This window comes from Dama dama, unplaced genomic scaffold, assembly GCF_033118175.1.
Source record: "Dama dama isolate Ldn47 unplaced genomic scaffold, ASM3311817v1 ptg000020l, whole genome shotgun sequence".
Classification (NCBI taxonomy): Eukaryota; Metazoa; Chordata; class Mammalia; order Artiodactyla; family Cervidae; genus Dama; species Dama dama.
In genome coordinates this window covers 57,081-62,788 of record NW_026870875.1, presented here as the reverse complement: position 1 = coordinate 62,788, position 5,708 = coordinate 57,081, and positions in this window count along the sequence as shown.

The following is a 5,708-nucleotide window of genomic DNA, read 5'->3' as shown; positions in this document are numbered from 1 at the left end:
CGGCTGCCTCCAAAGTCCTGTTTGCAAACACTCCCGCCCGCTGTTCACGCCAGGCTCGCACAATGCTCCCAAGCCCGGGAGAAAAGCGCATTGGGGTGGTGCTCTCTCCGGGCCCTTGCCCCTGAGCCTGGGGGCAAGGCAGGGGGAACACACTCCCAGGCCAAGGCAGAACCACATGCCCACGTCTGTTCCTGTCCCCTGCACCGGCAGAGAGCTTGGGGGAGCCAGAGTCTATCAGGCAGCTGCTGGGTTGGCCGCCTGTGTGGGAAGGGGCAGAGCCGCCCTAGGGGCAAGTTGGGCCTCTTGCTCTCCCTGCTGCCCTGAGGCTGCTGGGCCAAAGACGTCTTGGGCATCCAGCCCCTTACTGGTCCCTTCCCTCTGACGAGGCCCTCTGAGCTCCAGCACCTTGCAGTGTGGAGACAGCCCCTGCCAGCAACCTCCTCTCCAAGGAGGCCTCAACCGAGGCCTAGGCCCAGGGGAAAGGCACCAGCGGGGATGAGCCTGGGGAGGCGCCCGGGCATGTCTGGACCCAGGCCCCGCAGCCTGCCCCTTGGTGGGGCAGTACCCCCGGAGGCCAGGAAGGTCTGGGCAAGGCTGGCCAGGGGCAGGGGCCCTGCTGCGTCCTGCCCCTGGCCTGTGGGTCCTCTGAGCACAACCGGCCCTCTCCCACTGGAAGACCTCCCCGGCTGCCTCCAAAGGCCGGTTTGCAAGCGCTCCCGCCCACTGTTCCCAGCAGGCGTGCACAATGCTCCCAAGCCCGGGAGAAAAGCGCTTCAGGGTGGTGCTCTCTCCGGGCCCTTGCCCCTGAGCCTGGGGGCAAGGCAGGGTGTCCACACTCCCAGGACAAGGCAGAACCACATGCACACGTCTGATCTGCCCCCTGCACCGGCAGAGAGCTCGGGGGAGCCAGAGTCTGTCAGGCAGCTGCTGGGCTGGCCGCCTTTGTGGGAAGGGGCAGAGCCGACCTAGGGGCAAGTTGGGCCTCTTGCTCTCCCTGCTGCCCTGAGGCTGCTGGGCCAAAGAGGTCTTGGGCATCCAGCCCCTTGCTGGTCCCTTCCCTCTGACGAGGCCCTCTGAGCTCCAGCACTTTGCAGTGTGGAGACAGCCCCTGCCAGCAACCTCCTCTCCAAGGAGGCCTCAACCGAGGCCTAGGCCCAGGGGAAAGGCACCAGCGGGGATGAGCCTGGGGAGGCGCCCGGGCATGTCTGGACCCAGTCCCCGCAGCCTGCCCCTTGGTGGGGCAGTACCCCCGGAGGCCAGGAAGGTCTGGGCAAGGCTGCCAGGGGCAGGGACACTGCTGGGTCCTGCCCCTGGCCTGTGGGGCGTCTGAGCACAACCGGCACTCTCCCGCTGGAAGACCTCCCCGTCTGCCTCGAAAGGCCGGTTTGCAAGCACTCCCGCCCGCTGTTCCCGCCAGGCACGCACAATGATCCCAAGCCCGGGAGAAAAGCGCTTCGGGGTGGTGCTCTCACCGGGCCCTTGCCCCTGAGCCTGGGGGCCAGGCAGGGGGAACACACTCCCAGGCCAAGGCAGAAACACATGCCCACGTCTGTTCCTGTCCCCTGCACCGGCAGAGAGCTTGGGGGAGCCAGAGTCTGTCAGGCAGCTGCTGGGCTGGCCGCCTGTGTGGGAAGTTGCAGAGCCGACCTAGGGGCAAGTTGGGCCTCTTGCCCTCCCTGCTGCCCTGAGGCTGCTGGGCCAAAGAGGTCTTGGGCATCCAACCCCTTGCTGGTCCCTTCCCTCTGACGAGGCCCTCTGAGCTCCAGCACCTTGCAGTGTGGAGACAGCCCCTGCCAGCAACCTCCTCTCCAAGGAGGCCTAAACCGAGGCCTAGGCACAGGGGAAAGGCACCAGCGGGGATGAGCCTGGGGAGGCGCCCGGGCATGTATGGACCCAGTCCCCCCAGTCTGCCCCTTGGTGGGGCAGTACCCCCGGAGGCGAGGAAGGTCTGGGAAAGGCTGTCCAGGGGCAGGGGACCTGCTGGGTCCTGCCCCTGGCCTGTGGGGCCTCTGAGCACAACCGGCCCTCTCCCACTGGAAGACGTCCCCGGCTGCCTCGAAAGGCCGGTTTGCAAGCACTCCCGCCCACTGTTCCAACCAAGGGCGCACAACGCTCCCAAGCCCGGGAGAAAATCGCCTCGGGGTGGTGCTCTCTCCGGGCCCTTTCCCCTGAGCCTGGGGGCCAGGAAGGGGGTCCACACTCCCAGGCCAAGGCAGAACGACATGCACACGTCTGTTCCTGCCCCATGCACCGGCAGAGAGCTCGGGGGAGCCAGAGTCTGTCAGGCAGCTGCTGGGCTGGCCGCCTGTGTGGGAAGGGGCAGAGCCGACCTAGGGGCAAGTTGGGCCTCTTGCTCTCCCTGCTGCCCTGAGGCTGCTGGGCCAAAGAGATCTTGGGCATCCAGCCCCTTGCTTGTCCCTTCCCTCTGACGAGGCCCTCTGAGCTCCAGCACCTTGCAGTGTGGAGACAGCCCCTGCCAGCAACCTCCTCTCCAAGGAGGCCTCAACCGAGGCCTAGGACCAGGGGAAAGGCACCAGCGGGGATGAGCCTGGGGAGGCGCCCGGGCATGTCTGGACCCAGTCCCCGCAGCCTGCCCCTTGGTGGGGCAGTACCCCCGGAGGCCAGGAAGGTCTGGGCAAGGCTGGCCACGGGCAGGGGCCCTGCTGGGTCCTGCCCCTGGCCTGTGGGGCCTCTGAGCAAAACCGGCCCTCTCCCACTGGAAGACTTCCCCGGCTGCCTCCAAAGGCCGGTTTGCCAACATTCCCGCCCGCTGTTCCCGCCAGGCACGCACAATTCTCCCAAGCCCGGGAGAAAAGCGCTTCGGGGTGTTGCTCTCTCCAGGCCCTTGCCCCTGAGTGTGGGGTCGAGGCAGTGGGACCACATTCCCAGACCAACGCAGAACCACATGCACACGTCTGTTTCTGACCCCTGCACCGGCAGAGAGCTCGGGGGAGCCAGAGTCTGTCAGGCAGCTGCTGGGCTGGCCGCCTGTGTGGGAAGGGGCAGAGCCGACCTAGGGGCAAGTTGGGCCTCTTCCTCTCCCTGCTGCCCTGAGGCTGCTGGGCCAAAGAGGTCTTGGGCATCCAGCCCCTTGCTGGTCCCTTCCCTCTGACGAGGCCCTCTGAGCTCCAGCACCTTGCAGTGTGGAGACAGCCCCTGCCAGCAACCTCCTCTCCAAGGAGGCCTCAACCGAGGCCTAGGCCCAGGGGAAAGGCACCAGCGGGGATGAGCCTGGGGAGGCGCCCGGCCATGTCTGAACCCAGTCCCCGCAGCGTGCCCCTTGGTGGGGCAGTAACCCCGGAGGCCAGGAGGGTCTGGGCAAGGATGCCAGGGGCAGGGACACTGCTGGGTCCTGCCCCTGGCCTGTGGGGCGTCTGAGCACAACCGGCACTCTCCCGCTGGAAGACCTCCCCGGCTGCCTCCAAAGGCCGGTTTGCAAGCACTCCCGCCCGCTGTTCCCGCCAGGCACGCACAATGCTCCCAAGCCCGGGAGAAAAGCGCTTCGGGGTGGTGCTCTCTCCGGGCCCTTGCCCCTGACCCTGGGGGACAGGCAGGGGGAACACACTCCCAGGCCAAGGCAGAACGACATGCACACGTCTGTTCCTGCCCCCTACACCGGCAGAGAGTTCGGGGGAGCCAGAGACTGCCAGGCTGCTGCTGGGCTGGCTGCCTGTGTGGGACGGGGTAGAGCCGACCTAGCGGCAAGTTGGGCCTCTTGCTCTCCCTGCTGCCCTGAGGCTGCTGGGTCAGAGAGGTCTTGGGCATCCAGCCCTTTGCTGGTCCTTTCCCTCTGACGAGGCCCTCTGAGCTCCAGCACCTTGCAGTGTGCAGACAGCCCCTGCCGGCAACCTCCTCTCCAAGGAGGCCTCAACCGAGGCCTAGGCCCAGGGGAAAGGCACCAGCGGGGATGAGCCTGGGGAGGCGCCCGGGCATGTCTGGACCCAGGCCCCGCAGCCTGCCCCTTGGTGGGGTAGTACCCCCGGAGGCCAGGAAGGTCTGGGCAAGGCTGCCAGAGGCAGGGACACTGCTGGGTCCTGCCCCTGGCCTGTGGGGCCTCTGAGAACAACTGGCACTCTCCCGCTGGAAGACCTCCCCGGCTGCCTCCAAAGGCTGGTTTGCAAGCACTCAATCCCGCTGTTCACGCCAGCTGCGCACAATGCTCCCAAGCCCGGGAGAAAAGCATTTTGGGGTGGTGCTCACTCCGGGCTTTGGAAGACCTCCCCGGCTGCCTCCAAGGCCGGTTTGCAAGCACTTCTGCCTGCTGTTCCCGCCACCCGCGCACAATGCTCCCAAGCCCGGGAGAAAAGCGCTTCGGGGTGGTGCTCTCTCCGGGCCCTTGGAAGACATCCCCGGCTGCCTCCAAAGGCCGGTTTGCAAGCACTCATGCCCGTTGTTCCCACCAGCCGCGCACAATGCTCCCAAGCCCGGGAGAAAAGCGCTTCGGGGTGGTGCTCTCCTCAGGCCCTTGGAAGAACTCCCGGGCTGCCTCCAAAGGCCGGTTTGCAAGCATTCATGTCCGTTGTTCCCGACAGCCGCGCACAATGCTCCCAAGCCCGGGAGAAAAGCGCTTCGGGGTGGTGCTCTCTCCGGGCCCTTGGAAGACATCCCCGGCTGCCTCCAAAGGCCGGTTTGCAAGCACTCATGCCCGTTGTTCCCACCAGCCGCGCACAATGCTCCCAAGCCCGGGAGAAAAGCGCTTCGGGGTGGTGCTCTCCTCAGGCCCTTGGAAGACCTCCCGGGCTGCCTCCAAAGGCCGGTTTGCAAGCATTCATGTCCGTTGTTCCCGACAGCCGCGCACAATGCTCCCAAGCCCGGGAGAAAAGCGCTTCGGGGTGGTGTTCTCTCAGGGACCATGGAGGACCTCCCCGGCTGCCCCCAAAGGCCGGTTTGCAAGCATTCCCACTCGCTGTTCCCGCCAGGCACACACAATGTTCCAAAACCCCGGAGAAAAGCGCTTCGGGGTGGTGCTCTCTCCGCGCCCTTGGAAGACTTCTCTGGCTGCCGCCAAAGGCCGGTTTGCAAGAATTCCCTCCCGCTGTCCCACCAGCCGCACACAATGCTCCAAAACCCGAGAGAAAAGCGCTTCGAGGTGGTGCTCTCTCCGGGCCCTTGGAAGACCTCCCCGGCTGCCTCCAAAGGCCGGTTTGCAAGCACTCCTGCCTGCTGTTCCCGCCACGCGCGCACAATGCTCCCAAGCCCGGGAGAAAAGCGCTTCGGGGTGGTGCTCTCTACAGGCCCTTGGAAGACCTCCCCGGCTGCCTCCAATGGCCAGTTTGCAAGCACTCATGTCCGCTGTTCCCACCAGCCGCGCACAATGCTCCCAAGCCCGGGAGAAAAGCTTTTTGGGGTGGTGCTCACACCGGGCCCTGGAAGACCTCCCCGGCTGCCTCCAAAGGCCAGTTTTCAAGCACTTCTGCCTGCTGTTCCCGCCACCTGCGCACAATGCTCCCAAGACCGGGAGAAAAGCGCTTCGGGGTGGTGCTCTCTACAGGCCCTTGGAAGACCTCCCCGGCTGCCTCCAAAGGCCGGTTTGCAAGGACTCCTTCCTGCTGTTCCCGCCAGCCACGCACAATGCTCCCAAGCCCGGGAGAGAAGCATTTTGGGTGGTGCTCTCTACAGGCCCTTGGAAGACCTCCCCGGCTGCCTCCAGTGGCCAGTTTGCAAGCACTCATGCCCGCTGTTCCCACCAGCCGCGCACAATGCTCCCA